Source organism: Harmonia axyridis, chromosome 4 (assembly GCF_914767665.1).
Source record: "Harmonia axyridis chromosome 4, icHarAxyr1.1, whole genome shotgun sequence".
Taxonomy (NCBI): domain Eukaryota; kingdom Metazoa; phylum Arthropoda; class Insecta; order Coleoptera; family Coccinellidae; genus Harmonia; species Harmonia axyridis.
In genome coordinates this window covers 9,867,873-9,894,139 of record NC_059504.1, presented here as the reverse complement: position 1 = coordinate 9,894,139, position 26,267 = coordinate 9,867,873, and the positions used below count along the sequence as shown (strand labels likewise).

The 26,267-nt window shown below is 35.0% G+C and overlaps 1 protein-coding gene across 1 annotated transcript in view; it reads right to left on the bottom strand.

Moving 5' to 3' along the window:
- LOC123678934 (high affinity cGMP-specific 3',5'-cyclic phosphodiesterase 9A) overlaps nucleotides 1-26,267 on the bottom strand; it is a 146,021-nt gene that overhangs the window by 42,428 nt on the left and 77,326 nt on the right. The window lies entirely within an intron of this gene.

The following is a 26,267-nucleotide window of genomic DNA, read 5'->3' as shown; positions in this document are numbered from 1 at the left end:
CCATTGTTCCAGCTTTCATTTGTTTTAGATCAAAAATAAATGAATTTTCCATTTCAAATTGTCCTTTATTTGATTTTCTTGATTTTTTATGGTTATGACTTGTAATGGAATTATATTCAGTATTCGTAATTAAGTACAAATGCCCATCACTATTAATAGAACTGGGAATGAAGGTTTGTTCGACCTATAATAATTACCACTATGTTGATGATAGATACTGCAATCTCGCCATAAGAGAAGGCTTTGTCCCTGGCTTTATGGTATTATAGTCCTATGAGGAATTAATGAACATTGGTCTAATACTGACTTCAGACCTAAGACCATAATTAATGGACCAGATATTCAAGGTAATTCAGGATTTAGTTAATGTGTTTCCTCTTAGAGTAAAAGCTGTATATCGGACATCTGAATTGATTATAAATGTCATGGGCGAATATTAGAAATTGAACTCTTCTCTTGGTATGTTTTTATTGTGCAAGTCTAGGTGGAAGTTTTCCTTCATCGAAATTCCATAGTTTCAAAAAAAGATCAGTATATTCGAATAACTGTGCAATTTTTGCAAAATAAAATGAACATGAAGTAACCTATATGAAATATGAGTATCCTTATGCACGTGGAATCCTGGAATTCTGGCTGACTATTTTTAGAATTCTCGTACATGGTTATTTCATGGGTTCATCGAATTTCCTCTCAGATTTTGATGAAATAATTTGCATATCTATGCCATGAATATCGGCTTCATCCTTTACGCTAGAATTACTTTTACCACAAATTTCAATAATATTGCTGATGTGAATATGTTATCTGAATCATGTGCCACAACGTCATATCAGTTTAATACAAATAGCTGATGCAAAATGGGTAATATGAATCAATATATAAATTTGTACCACGTGGCATTAAATACTACTCGATAAACTCTAGTTTTGAGTCAATATGCAATATCAATTTAGTTTATTCGTATTCTCATACACATTCATTAATAGGCTTTAATCTTAACAATCATTTATTCATTAAATCCAAATTTCCTTTTCTGGATCATTCTTTTGAGGTCTACAAAATTAGTGTGGGTCAGATCTGAAGAATAAGTGGTCGAGCATCTGGAAGCGCAATTCTTCCAATTTCATCATGGTTTTCATCGATTTCTGATAAGGACCATTGTCTTGGTAAAAAAGGATTATTTCTTGTATTTAGGTCGTTTTTTCTTCATTCCTGTACCACTGTCGAGATATTCAATGAACAAAATATCCCACACGTTCCAAAATACGGATGCTATAACTTTGCCAGCTAATCCAGACTAAACCCTTTGTTTGTAACCTGGTATATTTATTGATGGTTTTTTTTGGAAAGCTAAATTTTTCTGATGTTGATGATTGACAAATGGAAAATATAATTTTGTCCCATACTGTTATATTTATGTTGGCTTGGTTAATCGATCGTCTAGAGGTATGATTCGATTACCTGGCCTTTCGTCTTTTTCTCCGTGACTTTGTTGGATTTGTAATAATTAAACTCTTTTCAATTATTTACATCTATTTACAAAGCCACACTTATACAGTACAAACTCAGTATTGAGAAGATCCTAACTACGTCTTAATTACAAGTTTCTCGCTACGGTACTAAATTTCGTCTTTAACTCTAGTTTTCATTACTCGAAACGTCTTCGATTATCACGTCTTTGTCGTACTTCAAGTTTTCGGTAGTCTCGTCTTTGATTTGTTCGCGAATCGTCTTAATCTAGTCCGCCAACCGTCTTTTCGTCTTCCGTCTTAAGTTGATCGACCGAACTTACTCTTACTTCGACTTAAGTTGAACTGTACCGTCTGTACCCGTCTTCGGTTTGATTTGAACTGTGTCCGTCTTCGGCTTAATTTTAGAACTGTGCTCTCTGCCCATTGGAACTACCCTGTCTCGAATATCCCTTCTTTCGTCTTGGCCACACCCGTAGGGGAAAGTACCATCCTCATGTCGTCCAATAAGAGCTTTGCCGTACCGCCCACAAAGATCTTCGCGGATTCCTGGAAATCGAATATTCTAGAAGGACTAGAACCTGAAAAACAGATGTAATACATCTGGCATAACCGTCTTGTTCTTTCCCAACCCCAGTAAATCTTTAAGTTTTACAACCGACATGACACATTCTTCGACACCCCGAAGAATTACACATGCCCTCGACACTAAAAGAAACTAATAGGTCTCTAAGCATCCGGTTGACCATCTCGATTCGTTACAGGGAGTAATAACTGGATCCTACATTTATACGATTCAAGGAATGTTTTCTAATATCTCTATTTCGTTTCTTCATCAAATTTTCGGATGAATTCGAAGAAACGTTATAATCTGTTGATAAAATTCAGTAGTCAACTGTTAACTACAGTAAAATCAAGTGGGTCGGTATCATCTGTAGATTATCAATTTTTTTAAACGAGTAGATTTCTTTCTATTTCGGAAATTTATTCAACTCACTCAACTGGAGGTCAAAAGGCCTTCAAATAAAAATTATATAAGAGATGACCAAACATTTTTTGCAACAATTAAGGAATACTACTACTGAATATTATTTGAAAATGACAAAATGGTGAATGTTCCAGTTACTAAATAAATATATTCATTTTTAATAACAATTGGTTTTTTGATGTATTGCATAACTCTACTATCGACAAATTATCGACTACAATTCAATTTGAATATTGAATAATCAACTTCAGGTTTTTTACTTTCTGTTGAGGAATTCTATGCTGATTCCTCATCAAATTAGTTCCATTATATTCTCAGCCCTTCATGAAAAAAAAAGTGTACCTACTTACTGTATAAAGAAAAATGTATTTGAAATCATGAATTCATAGCACGATGGCCGTCAGCTATTGTACACCCTACTGACGTCATAACTCACAAAGAGACCTGAATGTTGAATAGAATGTATTATTCTTGTCGACTGCTATAAAAGATTCCATACCTGGCCTTACTACATATATTCATGGAAATTCGGAAAATAAACAGGTCATAATTTACATAACTAATTGAAATATATTGGATCAATGCAGATATTCCTTCGAGAGTTCAGAAAACACAGCGAATTTTAGACTATGGTTTATGATTTAAACTCCTAACGGGAAATACATCGATCTACGAATAAAAAATATGAAAGTTTCAATTTTAAATCATTTCAATGGATATTTAGCAATGGAATTTGAATCCGGAGTCATTGCTTTTGAAATCCGTATGGAAATTTGAAAAATTTATCCCTATATAACTATATAGGGTTTTCAAAAAAGAGGTTTCATTTCGATTAAAAAAAAAACGAGTAGGTATATTCTAAAAGAAATCATTGTTTATTTCATTGTAGAGAGGAAGGTATGCCATTAATGATGGCAAATGATCAAAACCAAAAGTACGCTACGGCTACAATTGCAGAACCGTATCTTTTTCAAAAAATTTCCATGACCTATTCGCATATTTGCTGAATATCCTCGATAACAGAATTCCATCTTTAAGGGCTTCAATTGATTTTGGAGCATTGGCATAAATCTTATCTTCCAAGTCATTTAAGTTATGATCTCAGAATAATAAACATAGATAGAGAGGGAGAATATGCCATTTTCAGTAAGCAAGTTTTGTCTCCAACATGAACTATTAAATTTGACATGAAGCGCTCGGAAATGAAAACATATCAGTGATACGATATTTCCCTCAATTCGCGAGTTTCTCCACAAAGAACGCACTTCTCATGTCCCATAGTAAGTCAAAGTTTCATATTTAGTCAAAATATATTGAGATGAATACCTAAATATATCAGAAATTCAGAAAACATAGGCAAACGATGTGAAACAACCGATGACACTAGGAGAGCAAAAGTTGCCGAACCTTGGATTTCAGTAGGTAAATACAGAAAATAATAAATATTCTGCTTATTATAAATTCGACAATTAGGAAAAATATTTGATTCCAAATATTCAAATTCGCATATTCAATTGAGAATCTCTCAAATAAGTATATTTCATTCAATATAATATTCATTCATAAGGCTATAGTAAAACTGTGGATTTAAAAATATATCACAATCCGACAACATAACCTAACCATGTTAGGGACATGTAAAAATTGCGTATACTCCCTATATCTATGTTTATTACTCTATGGTAATGATGTGTTTTTACTTGTCAGATGTCAAAAGATGACAGCTTAATAGCTGTCATCTTTTGACATCGCTATCTTAATAGATAGCGAGCTATTCAAAATGAAACCCCTCATTGGAAAAACATTTACTTGGATGATTTTTCGGGAAATGCTTTTGATTCTTTAATTTTCGCATTCTAAACATGAAAGGATCACATAACAGTTGATTTTTTGTACCAAATTCTATTCGAATATCCAGAAGAAAATCTCTGAAGGAATTCATTTTATTCGATTATAGATTAGAACACATTCCAAAACGTGAAAAGTGAAAATTTCCGGATAAGTTGAATTTTTTTTGGTTCTTTTTTATTATGGAAAATAATGAATGAAATTGGGTTGCTGGGATAAACAAAATTTTCAATGATATGTCCAGGAACAAACGAAACAAAACCACATGAAACGGATCTCCTTCATCAAAGAGGAAGCCCGTACTCTTCAAAGCGAAATGAAACGAAACAAAGTGAGATTGAATTGAGCCGCTTTTCATAATGAAAGCACAATATTTGTCTTTTGCCTTTCAGTCATAAATGAACACCACATAAGTGACATATTTCGATTCAATATTTAGTGGATATGTTTGCCTATTCAGTGGAGTTTGTAGAGGGAATTCATTATATTTATAATCCGTAGTTTAGTGTTTATTTTCAACTGTATGTTAGTTTGCAGTTACTTGAAATTAAGTAGGAACAATGTATATATATTTATGATCTAATCGTTAGACATCTGCGACAGGTTAATTCCTTGATTATACAGGATGATTCATTAAGAATTTCCAATCTCTGAATTGCCGATTCTACAGCTTCAAAAGTGATCATTCTGCTCAACAAACCTCATACCCAAGTAGTTTTTAGTTTCTCCTTGTTTTCCGGAAGACACAGACTACTCCACACAGTTATACATTGCGGTTTTTCCTCATTTAAAGTTCTTCCTCGATAACTCTTAAAATGTGAACTTAGACCACACCTTTCGAAGAGGAAAGAAAATTTTTTTATCATAGAATCACCTACTGAATTTATGACATGCGCTTAGAAAACACCGTCAACCTATACATTTTGTCTCGCCATTGTTTCATTGCCTACTTCGTCTGCTGTAAACATCTCGACCATTATTTACACCTCTTCTCCATTAATCAACTCAATTGTGGTAAAAACCAATAGAAAAAATTTCTAACTTCAATGTTCCCGCAACTTGACCTGCTGGGTACTTTATGTATGGAATTTTTTGCCACAGCTCCCTCTGAGAATTTTAAATTTGGGTTAAATTAACATTTCCACGTTAGAAACTTGATAATATATTCGTCCGTCCAACAAGAATAAACTTATCCTTACTTATTCTGGTCCTTACATCGATTACGAAACTCGGTATAAATTACATGGCAACGCTGAACACGTACACTCCACCTATAAACCAACTTCAAAGGGCTCCCTAGTTCCAACTTCATTCCCGCGGGATCATTAGAACGACGTTCACAGTTCCTCCATCCAATGAAGGAGGCAATACTCTAAAAGGAATTCGTTTTAACTTTTCTCAGAAATGTTTTCTACTTCTGACGTCACATAGTTTCATTTTAATATAGAGGTAAATGAATAATGCCTATATTAATGTTAGGTGGGCAAGATTCATACAGTTGATAGATCTACCAGATTTTCCAGAAGATTCATAATACTCATTAAGGCGACAATACATACATTTTATCATAAAACAAAATGAGAAAAGATCTGACGCGAACTCAGGAGCTTTTGAGCTCTCGTTTCTCCAAATGCACTCTTGAAGACTATATATTAGTCCAATTTAAAATACCCCGGTCTGATGCACATATGGCGGTGCTAGTATTGAATCCATATGATTTTTAGTTAGTACCAACCTTCAAACGATACGTGTCAAAATTTGACAGCAGTTCGACCATTAGTTTGTGAGATATTGTGACTACTTTTGTTATTTGAAAAAAGAATTTCGTATGCTGATAAAATATAGCTTTTTGAATGGAAAAAATACAGTTGAAGCAAAATCTTGGCTTGGTAAAGAGTTTCCGGGTTCTGCACCAGGGAAATCAACCATCATTGATTGGTATGCTGAGTTTAAACGTGGTGAAATGAGCACCGAAGATGACGAACGCAGTGGACGCCCAAAAGAGGCTGTCGCCGACGAAAAAATCACAAAAGTTCACAAAATAATTTTGTATAACCGTGAAGTGAAGTTGATCGAGATAGCAGACATTGTGAAGATATCATCTGAATCTGTATATCATATCATTCACGTATATTTGTACATGAGAAAGCTGTGTGCAAAATGGGTGCCGCGCAAGCTCACAATCGATCAAAAGCAACAACGTGTTAATGAATCTGAGCAGTGTTTTGAGCAGTTTAAGTGCAATAAACCTGAATTTTTGCGTCGATATGTGACGATGGATGAAACATGTCTCCATCATTTCTTTCCGGAGTCCAATCGACAGTCAGCTGAGTGGACTGCACACGATGAACCGAATACAATGCGAGGAAAAACACAACAGTCAGCTGGCAAGGTTATGGCATCAGTATTATGGGATGCGCACGATATAACATTCATTGATTACCTGCAAAAAGGCCAGACCATCAACAGCAATCATTATATAGCGTTATTGGATCGTTTTAAGGATTAAATTGTTAGAAAACAGCATCATTTGACGAAAAAAAGGTGCTGTTTCATCAAGACAATACGCCTTGTCACAAATCAATGAAAACAATGGCAAAATTGAATGAATCGGGCTTCAAATTGATTCTGCATCCACCGTATTCGCCAGATATGGCCCCCAGCGACATTTTCCTGTTCTCAGACCTCAAAAGAATGCTCGCTGGAAAGAAATTTAGCGCCAATGAAGAAGTAATCGCCGAAACTGAGGCCTATTTGGAAGCGAAAGACGCATCGTACTACAAAAATAGTATCGAAAAGTTGAAAGATCGCTATAATCGCTGTATCGCCCTCGAAGGCAACTATGTTGAATAATAAAACCGAATTTTGCCAAAAAAATGTGTTCTACTATGGTAGACCGGGGACTTTTCAATTGGCCTTTTATATAGGTATATGCGGTCTCCAAAGTTTCAGTTGATTGACGAGCGATGAAACACTACTAACATTGCTTTTTTTTCCTCATTTTTATTTTTTTCAAATTCTGCTTGAAGTTTCAACTCGGTTATCATCGATCTGAAAGGAATATATGATTCTTTTTATTTCATATAGAACATCCTTTATTATTCATGTATTCATGTATCGACTTAAGACTAAATTCTCAGTAAAAATTAAACAAAAAATGCCTTTGGTTTGAATTGTTGGCAAGGTATGTACTAATTCCTACAATTTTTGATACCTGCATTAGTAGTTTGGATGTTCAATATCTCGGTTATTATTTACGGAAATAAAAAAAATGGTAGCATTCATAAGACTGACTCAATATTTCGATATAGCTTAAAGTCTTTCAAAGATTATTCTTCAAATATATTCTTGAAATATTCGAAGGTCTTCGAAGATCTACTCAACTATTATTTCTATTTGAAGACAATCAAAAGAAAAGACTCTTCTCCAATTTTTCTCAAATTCAATTCTGGAGCATTATGGGAACAAATATTTCTCCGCAAACTCATTCCTAGTAGGAAAAACAATTTTCTATTCCCACATATTCCTTTATCTGAAATATACTGGCAAATATTATTCGGAATGACGTCAAGGGAAAAATTGATATAGCCACATGCTAGCAGTCAACAAGTGTTCCGGAATTTCAATATTCACGAACCTTCGCACGCCATTTCAGCAGATTTCATGTCAAAGCGCAATGAAATGTGGAATATTTTCGACTGTAATCTCTGCCTACCTTTCTAACAACACCAAAAGTCATTAATCCGAAAATTAGAATTTCAATAGGGAGAAGATAAATGAAACTGTTGATGCTGATGGCGAATCAAACATGGAAACATTGACTTAGTGTGATGTAGGAACCTTTATGACCTTGAAATAAAATATTCCGGCTTATATTACACACTACCAGGACACGAAATTTCGTCGGTTCTCGAAAGAGCATAATATCAAGTTCTCTACTATAGCATTACATCAATTTAATTCTTAGAATACTTACTTCTGAAAGGTGAAATCGTTTTATGTTATTAGGCCAATTGAAAAGTCCCCGGTCTGTTGCAGAGATGCCGGTGCTAGTATTAAATCCATATAATTTTTAGTTAGTATCAACCTTCAAACGATACGTGTCAAAATTTGACAGCAGTCCGACCATTAGTTTCTGAGATATTGCGTGGCTGAGTGTGGCTACTTTTGTTATTTGAAAAAGGATGGAAAAAAGAGAAATTCGTGTGGTGATAAAATATTGCTTTTTGAAGGGAAAAATACAGTTGAAACAAAATCTCGGCTTGATGAAGAGTTTCCGGGGTCTGCACCAGGAAAATCAACCAACATTGATTGGTATGCTGAGTTTAAACGTGGTGAAATGAGCACCGAAGACAGCGAACGCAGAAGACGCCTAGGAGAGGCTATCACCGACGAAAAAATCAAAAAAGGTTACATAATAATTTTGAATTACCGTGAAGTGAAGTTGATGGAGTTAGCAGATATTGTGAAGATATCATCGGAACGTGCACATTATATCATTCACGACAATTTGTACATGAGAAAGCTTTGTTCAAAATGGGTGCCACGCGAGCACACAATCGATCAAAAGCAACAACGTGTTAATGATTCTGAACAGTGTTTGAAGCTGTTTAAGTACAATTAACCTGAATTTTTGCGTCAATATGTGACAATGGATTAAACATCGCTCTATCATTTCATTCCGGAATACAATCGACAGTCAGCTGAGTGGACTGCACACGACGAAGCAAATCCAAAGCGAGGAAAAACACAACAATCAGCTGGCAAGGTTATGTCATCAGTATGCTGGGATGCGCAAGGTATAATATTCATTGATTACCTCCAGAAGGGCCAGACCATCAACAGCGATTATTATATAGCCTTATTGGGTCGTTTAAAGGATAAAATCGTTTAAAAATAGCCCCATTAGAAGAAAAGAGAGGTGCTGTTTCATCAAGACAATGCGCCGTGTCACAAATCGATGAAAATAATGGCAGAATTGCATAAATTTGGCTTCGAATTGCTTCTACATCCACCGTTTTCGCCAGATCTGGCCCCCAGCGACTTTTTCCTGTTCTCAGACTTCAAAAGAATGCTCGCTGGAAAGAAAATTAGCGCCAATGAAGAACTAATCGCCGAAACTTAGGCCTATTTTGAAACGAAAGACAAATCGTACTACAAAAATGGTATCGAAAAGTTGGAAGATCGCTATAATCACTGTATCGCCCTCGAAGTCAACTATGTTGAATAATAAAATCCAATTTTTCCAAAAAAAATTGTTTTACTATAGTACTCCGGGGACTTTTCAATTGGCCTGTTAAAACCTTTTAGTATTTGATGCAATTTGTACGAAACAAATGCATTGTGAAAATAAACCATGTTATATCCGCAATGTGGAGAATGGTTCTTTCATGATTATTATTGAATTCAATGAGAAAATAACTGTTATGCGAAGAGTTTATGTAAATTAAACAATACGTGTAATATCAATCCACATCGGTGTACCAATGCATGTCTGCTAGTAAACTGATAATGTTTGCTGTGAAAATAAATTGTTTCATTCGCCAACATAACTTCATCCATAAAACTGGAAATGCATAATTTTGTGCAACACTTGTTTCAGGAGAACAGAGATATATCGTTCTGCAGAAATTTATTTTTTAATTTCGAGAAAGAAAAATGATTCAGTGAATACGAATTCAAAAAAGCTTTGAAAACATCAACTACTTCAATCAAATGCTTCCCCAAATCTTTTCATATGCTCTTCTGTTGACCACAAAATATTCTGCACTCTCAAATATCTCCAAATAAAGTTAACCTTATTGTTTTCATGAGATCCTACTTGATACAGAACTAATATTCTCCGTATGAAAAATAGTAAACAAAAGTTTCAACTCGAGCTGTTCGTTTTACACATTCCGGAATCAATTTGGTTCAATATGAGATTGAATAATGGGCATAATTATTAAAGGTCGACAACCTCTTGGCTCCTTTAAATATTGGTATTCAGTCAATTACAATAAATTAAATCATTATCATATTACACAAGGTAGGAACATGAATATTCTGATGCCTCACGAGTGTCATGTAAGAATGTAGGCCATCTACCAGGTGTCTGGAAATAAGTTCTATATTTGCGGGTAGATCAAAAAGAAAAGAATGTTTCAACTATATGATCAATAATTATTGATGTATAGAATTACTTATTCAATAATTTTGAATGAAATTTTTCTATGACAGCTCTTCAATGCGTCCCATTTCGTTCACAAAATAAAATGGACGTAGTGCGCGATACGTATTCCGCACAGAACCATTATTTTCGAAATAAAGTTGCACTATTTGCAAGCGTTGTTCAGGCGTGAGTCTATTCATGATGAATTGCCCAACCAAACTGAGAATAAATTACTTGACAGCTGTTAAATCGGTCGCCATCTTAAACAGTAATGCCAACTTAAAGTTATATACCTCGAAAAAAAACACCCGTTATAAATGTATTTGTCTCGAAACCATGATAACACCCAAGATAAAATTCAGTACAAACAATTTCCAATATGTAAGACCTAACAATACCATCAAAAACTAATTTCCACACATATTACAGTTCTAACACCTTCAAATGCTCGGCCTGTTGAACTAGTTATTACGATTATCGCATAATTTGTGCAGATAAATCACTCAACCAGAATTATTCGCTCTACTTGTCTCAACATAGAAATGATTTCACACCTTGGACTTCCGCCACCAACTAAAATTAATTGGATTGGAAGCTGCTAGCCAGTTCAGTTTATTGTACTTTAATTGAACTGTCTATTAGTTTACTCATTGCGGCATGTATCCATTGGTTTGAAGAAACTTGAATGTGAAAAGTTTCTGAATTATAACATATTTGGTGGAAAATAAAAATGTAGTTTGATTTCGATAAATCATTTTCGACACATTTTGCTTATTTCAATAGAAATATCATTTGTCATTAGAGAATTCTGCTCAGAAGGTTCCTCAATCATTTCATTAGAAATAAAAAACAGAAATTTCTTTTGGAAAATCATTGAAATATTGGATTCTCAAGCCGGTTAAGGTGAGGGAGAACATATGGCTCCACTATTTTTTGGAGGTAGTCATGTTACCTCAAATACAGACTTAAGGTGATATACTTGCATATGCACCCCATACCATAACACCTACTGTACGGTGTACAGTGCATCCCATTTTGGGTGAGACAGCCAGGTTTCTCGCTTGTTATTTAAGATAGAGCCTTGCGGTTTTCACGTTCCTGTCCTACTTTTTCGTGAAACTCAAGTTGGTCTAATCAGATTGTGCATAACTGTTTCCGTTCAAAAGATACAGGGTGATTTTGGAAATTGATACTTTTCGGACCCCTTCTTTATCTCCGAAGTTATTAGAAATAATGCTGAGGTAAAAACTACTTCTGAATCAGAATTCTGCGTAGAATCCAGTGGCGTACTCATTATTTTTTTTCGGGGTATGGTTTAGAAGATTCAACACAAACTTATGTTTTTTTAAATGGAACACTATGTGTATCATTACTTCGTTGAATTCGTTATTTTTTTCCCTTCAAAATGATATATGACACTATGTAGGTAGGAGGTTCAGAAATGTTAAAAAAACACTAAAACATCAAATAATGATGATTTTTTGTTAATGGGCAATGGATTTCCCATTGAAAAGAAGAATCAATAACAATAACAATAATTTATAGCGATGACAGCTAGATCAGATTGGTTTTTTCCCTCCAATGCATACTTGATAAAACAATGCTCCCAAATGCATAGTAGCCATAATAACAACAAGGATGTTTGTGTCATCAATGACCTACTATTTTTAAAAATCGAAAGTAATAATCCTCTTATTGAAACAGAAAATTCATGGCCCATTTACAAAAAAATCATCATTATTTGACGTTTTAGTGTTTTTTTAACATTTCTGAACATCCTACCTACATAGTATCATTTATCATTTTGAAGGGAAAAAAATAATGAATTCAACGAAGTAATGATATATAGGGTGTTCCATTAAAAAAAATATAGGTTTGTGTTGAATCTTCAAAACCTTACCCCGAAAAAAAATATTGAGTACGCCACTGGATTCTACGCAGAATTCTGATTCAGACGTAGTTTTCAGCTCAGCATTATTTCTTATAATTTCGGAGATAAAGAAGGGGTCCGAAAAGTATCAATTTCCAAAATCACCCTATATCTTTTGAACGGAAAAAGTTATACAGAATCTGATTAGACCAACTTGAGTTTCACGAAAAAGTAGGACAGGAACGTGAAAACCGCAAGGCTCTATCTTAAATAACAAGCGAGAAACCTGGCTGTCTCACCGAAAATGGGATGCACTGTACATGATGCTCTACAATGTAGAGCATCATGTACTGTTCGTACATTTTGCGATTTCTCGAAATGACAACCTCCCCTCCCATAGACTCTTTCAAATTCACTAAGCTGGCGATAAGGTCCGCGTACACGTGCTCTAGGCATTTTAACAACAACTAGACATCGACTTTGGATCTCCTCGAACAGCTGGTTTGTTGTATATTTAAAAAAATCTAAGTTTCACAAAAAAAATATTAAAATTCCAAATGCTGCTTCTGGGTGTTGCAGTTTCTTTGTCAGTTAGTATATTTTCGTAGGTAAGACTTTCTCTGGAAACCGCCAAGATAAGTCAATATTTATTTGAAGGGAATATTTTGTGAATAAGACTTCGATTAAACAACCCACTTGAAATCTTAGATTTCAGTTCGGGTCTTGTGAAACAAAATAAAAGATTTGCAAATACATTTTTGATGATGCTGATTACGGTGTAAAAAATTCGTTGAAAGTGATGGCTGAAATCCACTGCGAGAATTTTCATAATGTTACAAAATGCGAGAGAAAATATTAAATGATAATACTATTATTGTTCGGAAGCTTTTCCACGACATTTTTTAGAATAATCCTAAATAGAATTAAAATTTCTAGGAAATATTTCAATCGACAATTGAAGATTGGAGGGGATCACTTAAGAGTATTAGTTAATAAACGAAAAAAAAAGCGTTTCGGAATTCTCCGGAAAAACTAATGCTCAAGGAAATTTTTCTATATGGCCCACCCTGTATATAACGGGAGTAGTACTAAGCAATTCTCTCACTATCGATCCCTTTAGTGAGGGGGAATATAACACAAAATTAATATTTAATCATATAAGGCTCGGGAAGTACGAAATCCCCTGTATGAACCTGCCAACCAATCAAAACATTAATCATGGTGAAGTAGTATGCATCATAAAGTATTCAAATCTGAAGAAGCACATTCGCCCATTATTTATCTAACACATCGAACCAACTGTCGACAACCGCACAGAAAATATAACCCAGCCTAATTTTGTATTCAATACTACGAAGATTCGAGTTGAATAGGGAATTCCATCGAATATCGAAATATTCACTCTTAACATATACCCTCGCATCGCGAAGCTGTGAAGCTTAGTGACAAACTTCCCACACTCTACTTCAATGCATACTGGAGTTCCAGACGAATCTATTGAATATGCATATATCATGGAAAATATTTCACGGTTCGAATAATTCATGAATGCGAATATTTATTATTTGTGTATAAAGCTGACATAAAAGATTCTCCGTAAGGTGTGAAAGAGCATGGCTGGAAACGAGCATGACTACCAGATATAAATATTTGAGAGGACATTCGAATGTTCTCATTCTCAAAATACCCTTAATGCTCCGTAAATTTCACATTGGGGTTATATTATGGATGTTGTAGGAAAATATATAGGTATTTATTCATAATTCCGAAACTAAAAGATTTTAAAGAAGAGGTAATAAAATTTAAAATTTGAAAAACGTAAAATATTCAGTGAGACATAATTTTTTTTTGAAATGTTACATCATATGTATGGAAAATAACCTACTGCCTTCTGTCAAATCCTTCACTCTTTCTCATGAATTTGGCAGTATTTCCCCAATAGTAAGTAGGTACGTCCAATGAGTACTCAGTTGTTGGATTATCAGCATGAATTTAAGACATATCACAAAAGTAAGAAATCACAAGGTGTTCAATGAAACAACTTGGGAGGATAACTGAACCATTTCTTGAAGTAATCTCTTCGCCAAATTTTGTTTTCAATGAATTCATAGGCGTACAACTTTGTTTTCGTCGTTTTTTCCGAAATTCCAGGCTTAAATGTAAAAAACTGGTTATACATTTATGATTTAAAGTATTGTCTGTCGCTGGCCACTATTTTTATCATTTTTCGGGCAGCGTACGAATCCTTCGTGGAAAACATCTTTTGAAGTGATAAACGAATCGATCCAATTTTTTACTCCTTCATAAGATCGTAATGAACTCATTTTTCGTGTCCAGTCACAATGCGATGGCGAAATCCCTTCTGTCTTTGCCTTGCAATCAGCTGTTCACAAGCAAACAAACGCCGTTCAACATCTCTCGGCTTCAACTCGTACGGCAGTAGGTACGGCACCCAACTTCCTTGTTTCTGAATCATTCCCATGACTTTGAAATGGCTTGTTGCGTTACTCCCAATGATCCTTCCAATTTTTGTTGCCTTTGACACGAGTCTTGATCAAGTAATGCCTCCAATTCTGCCTCTTCGAAATCCTTCTCTCTTCCACCGCTTTGCTGGTTTTCGACGTGAAATTCACTGTTCTCAAACCGTGTAAACCACTCTCGGCACGTTCTTCCACTAATAGCGGCCTCACCATAGGATTTGAGAGCATTCGATGAGCCTAAGCTGCAGATTTTTCATATTAAAAGAAGAAAATTAAAACCTTCCGCAAATTACTAGAATTTGGCTAGTGAGCTGACAGGTTTAACCGAGAATAACTTTATGATGCAGGCACAAATCGACTATTTTTTCGATGGCAATATGTTAACAAATACCTGAGCTTATTGAATGACCTCTTCGCTCTGTTTATCTCAACTGACACTTAACGCAACACAGCCATCTATTGCAAATCGGTGGAAGCAAAGTAGTACACCAATATATTCTCAAGGTGGCACCCTTTGTCACCGTCTTTTTGAAATTACTTATCCTTTAGATTATTCTGAAAATTATTGAATCGTATTCCAGAACTAGGAGGATTAAGGCGGTTCAAAAATAGATTTTTTCATTCACTCTCATGAGAATAGCTAATCATAGTTTCCAAAAGAAGATCTAGACTTTAGACAGATGGATTGAATAATTTCATGTTTGGATGCTATATTTTTCCAAATGTAAACAGTGAAAATGTTGTCCTGAACAAAAATAACCAATGAAAATAATGAATCAATAAAATGAAAACCGAAAAGTAGAACTAAAAAGTAATAGTAAAACAACTATTCAGTAAGAAGGACAACAAAATTGACAGAAAACAATTACAAAAGAAATTTGAGAGGAAACTCTGGAAGTATTTTGAATGTGATAGTGGATGAACATGAGCAGAAAAGAAGACTAATACCAATCACCAGGAGAGACTGGAATAAAATTCTAGAAATTGAAACGAACAAAAATACCCATCGGACACATCAAGATCACGTTTGAGGGAAAGTGAGAACGAGATTTGGCTGTCAAGATAGGAAACTACCTTTAATACTGATGATGGGCAAATATAAATGCTTTCACAGGTAATATATTAAGTCAAAAATAGAATACAAGTAAGTCCAATAGTGTGTAATAATTTTTAGGACATATACCTACAACATCGAAAAGTAAGCATAGTTCTTTCTATCAAGTTATGAAAAGAAATATTTCACAATGAAAAATTTCACTGGTGACCTAACGTTTTATGAATATTTTCCATTATGACTCAACATTATACAAAGTGGAAGTGCGGAGAGATACCACAATTTCAGTTTGTCGGTGGATGTTTCAATTCCCCCCAATTTTAGAGGAAAGAAGCAGGTACGAGAATAATATTAACTGAGGTATAAGGTCCGCAGCTACATATAATGAAAATGTTGAACAAGAACTCACTTCGAATAATTTGATATAACGTAACGCTAGACCCAGCGAAGTTTCCTCTGGCTATTCGTTTGTAGTTGAATATCTCTAATTAATAAGGTCCGAGACATAATTCAATTGATCCCAATCTTCATACTCTCGAAGTCGGGACCTGAAATATATTCATGCCTAAAAGTTGGGGTCTTCTTGAAGTGTACCTGATTCGATGACCCTCCGCATTCAACACGATGAGTTTTAGTTGATTATTTTAATTTGATTGCGGTGTTTCTTTCCTCGACAAAAACACACCGGCAAAATTAGGGGAAAAGATAAAATCTTGTTAAGAATAAACGTTATCTACATCAATGTCTTCCAACAAACAGTGCAATGAATTGCTATACCTGGGTTTTCCTCAACACTACGGGCTACATCAACTATATTCTCAGTTGTTTGTGAGCGACGCACACGGTTTCGATTCATTCTTCACGAACATATTCCAACAGCTCATATTTTTACTCTAGTTTCACTATTGCCAACCGAGTGCTTCACGACTAGACCAAAAAGTGCTTTATTTTTGGTCGACTGCAAAGTTTTCACTATTTCCGTAGTGGACTTTAACAATTTGAATACGTTGGATCAATCTGTTTTTACTAATATTGATAGGCTTTACTCATAGAGTAATAAACATAGATAGAGGGAGTATACGCAATTTCTACTTGTTCCCAACATGGTAAGATTACGTTGTCGGATTGTGATATATTTTCAAATCCACAATTTTACTATATCGTTATGAATGTATCTTATATTGAATGAAATATATTTATTTGAGTGATTCCCGATTAAATATGCAAATTTGAATATTTGGAATCCGATATTTTTCCTAATTGTTGAATTTATAATAAGCAGAATATTTATTATTTTCTGTATCTATCTGCTGAAATCCAAGGTTTGGCAACTTTTGCTCTCCTAGTGTCATCGGTTGTTTTACGTCGTTTGGCGCGCTTGAAGTTTGTTTTCTGAATTTCTGATATATTTAGATTTTTATTTCAATATATTGTGAGTTGAAATGAAACGTTGATTCACTATGGGGCATAAGAAGTGCGTTCTTTGTAGAGAAACTTGTGAATGGATTGAAATATCGTATCACTGATATATTTTCATTTCCGCGCGCTTCATGTCAAATTTGATAGTTCATGTTGGGGACAAAATTTACTCACTGAAAATTACAGTGACTTAATAAACCATAGTGGCGACTGGCGACAAGGGTGGTCTCGTTTTCGATTGCCTTAGCCTAAATATGGCGGCTTTTTGTTCACATTCTCCATTTACCTGATTTTCGGGATTATTCCAAATGTAAGGCCTATTTTATTTAGTCACTGTAGTATTCTAGTTAAATAACTTTCTTCTATATACATTCAATATTTTCAGTCCCAATAATTTTGATTTTAACGTGTGTCAGATCAGTTCAGTGAATTGAATTCGTGAATTCTATGGTTCTATGTCCCAATTTGCCATTTTTAGGGCCAGTTGCACCATTTGCCTAAACATTGATTAAAATTCAAACATTGATTAATTTCTGATTTCTCTTGAGAAATCATAGAGTAATCAACGTTTAAATTTTTAATCAATGTTTAGGCAAATGGTGTAACTGGCCCTTAGGCTCAATTTGAACGAATTGTCGCCAGTATGTTTAATAAAGTTACTATAAGTGACAATGACCTATGATCCTTCTATCTATGTTTAATACTCTGATGGCCAGTTGCATCATTTGCCTAAACATTATTATTACTATTGATTTAAAATTTAAACGTTGATTACTTTCTGATTTCTTAAAAGAATCAGAAAGTAATCAATGTTTAAATTTTAATCAAAGTTTAGGCAAATTGTTCAACTGGCCATTAGGTTTTATTCATAAAAGGTTAAAAGATGACAGTTTGAGAAGTAAAAAATGCAAAGATATTCTAAATAAAATCTCCTATTAAAAAACCCTTTAGAAACAATTAATTGTGTTTATGCAATAACGTCAAGATTTATAACAATAATATATATATATATTGAATAATTTAACTTCAATCCCAATTATTTTTCGAATATTTCAATTTTTTCTGTCATGAAGCTGGGTTTTTATTTTATTTAATTCTCTCATTGGCCTAAATTCATGATAAAAATGTTTGCTCCCATCAATCAATGAAATATCGACTTTCCACTCGAATTAACTGAGAAATAGACCAAATGAATAAAATGATTAAAAAAAATCAACATAAATATAGATGAACTCATTATTAGAACCAATAATTTCAATATTTCAACGATTAAGCAAATCCTAGATAGCATCACATTTCCATGCTCCACATCGTAAAAAAATCTCGGTATAATCTCCCTGAGTTATTCAAGATACTCATCTTATCTGAACACTATCCAATTCTAATGGCCCTTTTCGTAGTTTAACTGAATACCCACTATTCCTTCATCCCCTAAAATGCCTCAGTAACGTTTAACGGTGTGTGACTCCACTATTATTGAATCGTTTTCCTTCAGATTCAGATAGAATAGTAAAATGAAAGGAGCTATATAAGATAGGTAACCTGTAATAGTTTGATACTTAACGAAATAGAGATTGTGGGAAATTTCAGGAGGATATAAAATGAAACTATCGCATTATTGGATATGGAAGCATTATTTGCCCCTAGAATCTACTCGTACAATTTCTTCAGGGGCATATATTTCACAGAGAAGTTGAAAACGTAGTCATAAAAAAATCTGTATGATTTTCTAGGAATTACCTAGATACGTTAAATAATCCCAATACATTTTGTTGATTTATATGAGCACAGACTGATTTCTCGAAAATATTAACTATTAATGAAAATTTTCAATACATACAGGAAAATATAGATACTGAACTGAAATTCCAAACTTCGATTCTTTCACCACTTTATCACCTGCAATTCTAAACTAAATCCTATGAATTTTCCATGAATTTATGCTAAAACTTGACCGAAAACTCATTCGAAACATAAAAGTTACAGTCTTCAAGTGTCTTTCGTCTCCTTCCATCAAAACTTTCTTCGAATCGAATACGAATAAGTATTTTTATTCATGGAGACCTCCTGCTCTCGAGTATTTCAAGAGTTTCATGTTAGTTTGAATAATGTATGCCACCTTGCATGTTACCTTTGATAAATTCGTAAGGAACTTTTGAATCCGGAACTGAACTCGAGGATGTCATGGATTTAAGTCTTATTTTCATTTGAAAATGGAATACTCGCAAAAAATATATAAGATACTTATGTATATCACTTCATATTCTATAAACCGTTTATGATGGTTTACAACTGAGAGTGATAATGATGAAAGTACCATGATAAAGAATAAGAAATATTCGAATCAACCCACTGAGAAAGAAAACAAGGACAGGTCAGTGACTGTCATCAGAAAAGTTTTCTCAGAATTATTCTCACGCTATGAAGCGCCATCAATTTGAATTCAACACTAACCTAACATTATTATTTCCCTGAATTCATTTCATTTACATTCTGTCGGATGAAGTGAAAGCGTCAAATCAAAAGCTGCAGCAACTCTCAGGAATGAATTTGTTAGCATAGCTGGATAAATGAGTAAACATAAAACTGGGAGTTGTTGAATCCAACATCTCTTTAAATTTCAGAAACTTACTCTCATCATTAGCTTCTTTCCTAGTTTTATGTGTGTTTGTTAAATAGCTATCACTTAGCAATGAATATTGAAGAATTATCATTATTAATGCAGCACATAATTAAAACAGTTTAATTATCTACAAAAAGCCTAATTATATAGTTTAGACTACATTCAACTCACGCAAAGACTTTTAACAAAGTTTGAGGGTTATTCAAGTAATGTATTGGCCAATAATGTATTTTGTTAATGTTTCAAGTACTTTGAGGAAATGACATATTCTGAATTCTGAAAATTCAGGCCAGCTCTGAAAATTTTGGTGTTTTTTGTCTTTCGGAAAATTTCATCATGAGGATGGTTTTTTCTATGTTAGATCAGAAATATTCCAACAGTAATAATTAAGGAAGAAAATTGCTGAAAAGCTTTTTCCTAACCCTTTAATGGAATAATTAATTTCAGTATCTTTTTTCGCTTAGCATAAAATGATGATTTCCTTATTTAATACATGAACAAAAATGTGAAACGAGTGCTACCTCTATACATCATACAGCATTTTCATATTTCGTTCCGTTTGCAGGACCGAATTATTAAAATTTCTCCATTGAACTTGTTCTCAGGATGAGAATGTTTGGTGATTTATTGAGGAAGAATCAGTTCTGAGCTGAAAAATTCCAAAACTGTCAATTGATTATTTCACAGATTATTACTACATAAAATTGAACAGAAAACAGGACTAACCTCACTTCTCTCTGAGAACGCTCGTTTCCTTAGATTGATTTTTTTAAATGTGGGACATAGCCGTGGCGCATCTTATGTTATCTATCTGAAAACGTTTTCTTTATTATTGAGAGCAACTAAATGTTTTCTCATTTCACTTGGAAACGTGCATTTTGAACAGAACCACTCCTAAAGTTCATCTAAACTTTAGGAGAGCTTCTTGTCCAAAATACTAAGGACGTAAAGCAGTAAGGATTCAAAATTCAAGAAATTTATTCATAATTTTTTGTTAACCCGGACCTGGATTTTCAAGGCGGTTATTGCATGATACGTTTGGGCTCTCAATTAGGAACATATTTGTCAAATATGAAGAAAATATACCAGGAGGTTCGTTTGATATGACCTCAGAAAAAAACGGGCAAAATTCATAACACACCCTGTATCTCGGCTACGAAGACCGTAAGATCCAATAAATGATGTATCTCCAGAACCGCCTTGGTGCCACCTATGCACCTGTGAAGTATTTCCGTTTCCCAATGAAACACCCTGTATAACATACAAACAAATCAAATAAAATTGAAACCCGACGCCTTCACCATTTTGCAACCCATCGAATTGCTACACGTGTATCTGAAAGCTCCTCTTTCCAACTATTGGAAAAGAGCGAAAACTATTTCCAAACCATTTCCCTGCGTAGATATCACATGATCTCAAACCCGACGGAATCTCGGGCTAAACGACAAGCGAGATTTTAATGAGTTTCCGCTTAATCCCTATGGGAGGCGACATATTGAACCGGATCTGATCATTGCCAGTAAGATTCAGAGCCGATTCAAATTGCCGGGGACCTGCCTGCGAATTTCTTAGCGCTCAAAATAGCGAGTATTAATGCTCGGTACAGCGCTCTGAAAACTAATTATTTTCGCTTCGAAAATACATTGTTTACACAGAATTTTCATACCGAAATTAATGAACCATCACATTAATTGTGTGCTTTCAAACTGTCTCTCGAATTTATGCGAAGGCTTGAAAGCAAAACACCGCACTTTGGGAATGGGAAGATCCATGGGAAGTTTACATTAATTTGAGATGTTCCTTGAGACTCTACTATTCTCCGTCGATAACGTATTGCGTTATGGATGTTTCGTTGAAACATGGACAACGAGTAGATACATTTATGCTTAGAACATTATTGGGAGGAACGGAAAACACCTTGTAACTGATGCATTTGTTTTGAATTCAACAATCGTCACCCCTTGTCTGACAGGACACTGTAGCAGTAGCGTAACATAATTTGATTCATTTCGAAATTATCAATTGATGCTCAAAAATATTTATTCATAAAAATTTTTTCGTGCTTCAAAAGAGTCCTTGTTTCTCTCAGTTTGATGATGAAGCTATTATGGATTTATGAAAAAAGGATTCTAGATAACGCATTCAACAATCAAATCAGGATTCTCCACGCCTATAGCTCGAACACACAATCGGCTAGCTCGAGTGTGATTGGTGACACTAAACTTCCATCTCTCTTGTATTCGGGATCAAACACAAATGTTTACTTTCCGTTCTTTCTATCTATATTCTGAGCATTTATATATATGGTAAGAGTACTTCCTTTTATGTCATCAATTTGAAGAAGATGTTCAATTTAAGAATTTCGAAAATTCGAGGCTTTATTTGAAACACTTGTTATACATTCATGATTCGAAGTATTGTCCATCGCCCATATTTCGGGTAGCGTAAGAATCTCGCGTTGAAAAAACTGGTCATCTTTTGAAGCGATCCACGAATTGATCCAAGTTTTTACTTCTTCATAAGACCGGAAGTGCTGGTCAGTCAGGCCGTCTGCCACTGATCGAAACAAGTGATAGTCCAAGGAAACAACGTCTGGAGAATACGGCAGGTTGCGTAGGACCTCTCGTTTCAACGTTTCCAAGTATGCCTTGACCACTTTCAGCATTTTCTTGTTGCAAAATCACTTTATCATGTCTCTTGTTGTATTGCGGCGGTTTGTCTTTCAATGCTCGGCTCAAACGCATTAATTACGTTCGATAACGATCGCCTATGGTTGTTTCAGTCGGTTTTAACAACCCTTAATACACTACGCCGGGCTGGTCCTACTAAATACTGATCATGACCTTGGAACCGTGAATATTCGGATTGGTCGGCGACGTGGAAGCATGACCGGGATATCCCTATGATTTTCTGCTCTAAAATGATCGTAATAACCCATTTTTCGTTTCCAGTCTCAATGCGATGCAGAAATCCCTTCCGTCTTTGCCTTGCAAGCAGCTGCACAAGCAATCTAACGTCATTCAACATCTCTCGGCTTCAACTCGTACGGCACCCAGAGAGAAGCTACAAGTCATTTCAAAAGGCCTGAAAGTCATGGGAATGATTGAGTTCCCATGACTTTCAGGCCTTCTCTCCCAAAGATCCTGCCAATTCTTCTTGATTTGGACACTAGTCTTTATCAATTCTGCGTCTTATTTAAAAACGAATTCAACTTGATAATTAAGGTGACCAAGGGTTGAATCATCAAACGTTCTGTTGAAAATTGTTGTTTTTCCTCTACAATTTCTCCCTACCTACTTCACTTCTGATATAAATACTCTGGAAATTATCACGAAAAATCAATCCTCAAATGATTAAAAACCTGATTTTTTAGAACTTGTTCATTTTAGGAAATATAAAGCTCAATGAAATCAAGTGACCGTCAGAAGCTACTTTCAATGCTCAATTTTTTCTTAAAAATTTGAATTTATACGACAACACTTTTCAGTATCGTTTCGAAATGAAATTCAGAAACTAAAAGATTCGAAACCAAACGATTCGATAAACGGTTATGAAGATTCTGTGTTATGATGATTCTTGTTATTTATTGAGTAGAATTTATGTCCACTGTGAACTTGAAAAATGCTAGATTTGTTATAACTATTATATTATCAATAAGATTTTAAGTATAATATGCAAAATATAGTTCAGTATAAATACTCCTGCTAGGAAATAGATGCTTTATGACTGAAACTGAAAAATTCAATACAAAAAATTTAATTCCTTAGGGATGACAATGGGTAAAAAATGGTTCGCAAAAAACAGTCCTCCCAATTTCCATTGAAAGGAGTTTTCCCGAAAAACAAAGAGGAAGGTCAATCATTATTTCGGAGGGGAAATCCTTTGATTGTAAATTAATGGATGTAGGGCCATCCCATCAAGCGGGTGGCAACTTTCTCAAGAAACTTGAATGTCAAAGAGAATATAATGTTACATAATTTCCGCATTATTTTAATTTTCCTCCTGAAAATGGTAGAATTTTTTACTTCGTTGTCAGAGTTGAAAACTTTTTGGCATCAATTAATGAAACGAACTGAATGGATATGTTTTCGAAGGAATTTTAAGGAAATGGATATTCAGTAGTTATATTCAGAGTACTTGCCAACTCCTTGAACTTTTTCCCGACTGCACGAAGTGTAGGAAAAATTTCTCGAAAAATTTTCGTAATCTTTGAAACGAATGACAATTTCAAAAAACCTGGAAAGAGGTAATTTTCGACAAATCTGCGGCTGAAAAAATGCCTTGAAAAATATAGAGTGTATCATTTAAGAAACACCAAAGTTTCTCTATATCTCTGGTACGGTTATCAATTTCTATGATCTATTATGAGTATTATAAATAATGAAAATTACAGAAAAAAAAACATTTTAGCATTTTTCGAATAACTCGAACAGAAACTGAGTATAGCGAAATATAAGGTGTACAACTTTGCTTCCGCCGTATTGCATTAGATGGCTGTAGCGATGAGTGGTAGTCGAAATGAATAGATCGATGTCATACAATAAGTTTAGGTATTTGTAAACATAACGCCATCGAAATATAAGTCGATTTGTGTCTGCATCATAAAGTTATTCTCGATTAAACATGTCAACTTACGAGCCAAATTCTCGTTATTTGTGGAAGGTTTTAATTTTCTGCTGTACCTAATATGAAGAAATCTGCGGTTGAGGCTCATCGAATATTCCCAAATACTATGGTGAGGCCGCTTCCAGTGAAGGAGAGTGCCGAGAGTGGTTTCAACGCTTCAAAAACGATGATTTTGACGTCGAAGACCAGCATTGCGGTGGAAGGGAGAAGGTTTTCGAAGATGCAGAATTGGAGGCATTTCTTGATCAAGACTCGTGTCAAACGCAACAAAAATGGCATCATCATTGAGAGTGACGCAACAAGCCATTTCAAAACGCCTGAAATTCATGGGAATGATTCAGAAACAAGGAAATTGGGTGCTGTACGAATTGAAGCCGAGAGATGTTGAACGGCGTTTGTTTGCTTGTGAACAGCTGCTTGCAAGGCAAAGATGGAAGGGATTTCTACATCTCATTGTGACTGGAGACGAAAAGACTCGTGACTGAAATTAAAAAAAAACTACGGAATCAAAATTACGCCTATGTATATATCAAAACGTTTTATTAAATCGAGGTTTTGGCACAATTATGTTATAATTTTGATATTAAAACTTTTTTTTTTGATATTCATCAACTGTAAATTGCTTCAAATTGTCATTCTACATTCGCTGTTTCAAAATCAAACAGGAAACAAAATTCCAGACATTGTGGCGAAACAAACTATTCGGAGACGAGCGCTCAAAAATTTTAAACCTTCAATTTTCATCTGGAACCAAATACCCTTGTATCATTCGTGTCACATCGGAATGATCCAAAACAAAGAATCGTGTTAAACGAGATCTAGGAGATAATGAAGTGAACTCTGACTAACTAGGGCAGCAAGGTAAGGCCTGGGGCGTTCAAGAGGATGACTGGAGTCGACGTCGTGACGTCAGCGATGCCGGGCGCATTGTAATTACTATGGAGCGGAAGGATAGACGCGTCGTTGCGGCCATTGACTAACGGTCCTACCCTCGTGTTCCATTCCGTTTTACGAGTGCAAAAAATCCAACAAACCTCCAGGCATGGAGCTATAAAGTGTGCTCATCAACGTGGTAACATGGAATTTTAGATTAACGTGAAAAAAAATGAGAAAAGCACTGACGTCGAGAGATTTTGTATGCTCGTTAATTAATTTGCCTATTGCGCCTTTGGAGATCACAGTTATGTGGACTACAAGGGTGCAATTGGCGGATGGTCGTGACTGCATGCCAGTACAGGTTGGCCTAAATTCGATGCTTACTTGAAGCATCTCCAGAGCTATAAAACTTGAAGAAAAAATCTTCATAAGACCGGAAGTGCTGGTCAAACAAGCCGTGTGCCATTGATCGGAACAAGTGATAGTCCGAGGATACAACGTCTGAAGAATACCGCGGGTGGGGTACGACTTTATTATGTATCTTGTTGTATTGCGACCGTTTGTCCTTCAATGCTCGGCTCAAACGCATTAAGTACGTTCGATAACGATCGCCTATGATTGTTTCAGTCGGTTTGAACAACCCTTAATCCACTACGCCGAGCTGGTCCCACCAAATACTGAGCATGACTTAGGAACCGTGAATATTCGGTTTGGCCGTCGACGTGGAAGCTTGACCGGGATATCCTCATGGTTTCCTGCGCTTTGGATTATCGTAATGAACCTTTTTTCGTCTCCAGTCACAATACGATGCACAAATCCCTTCTGTCTTTGCTTTTCAAGCAGCTGTTCACAAGCAAACGCAG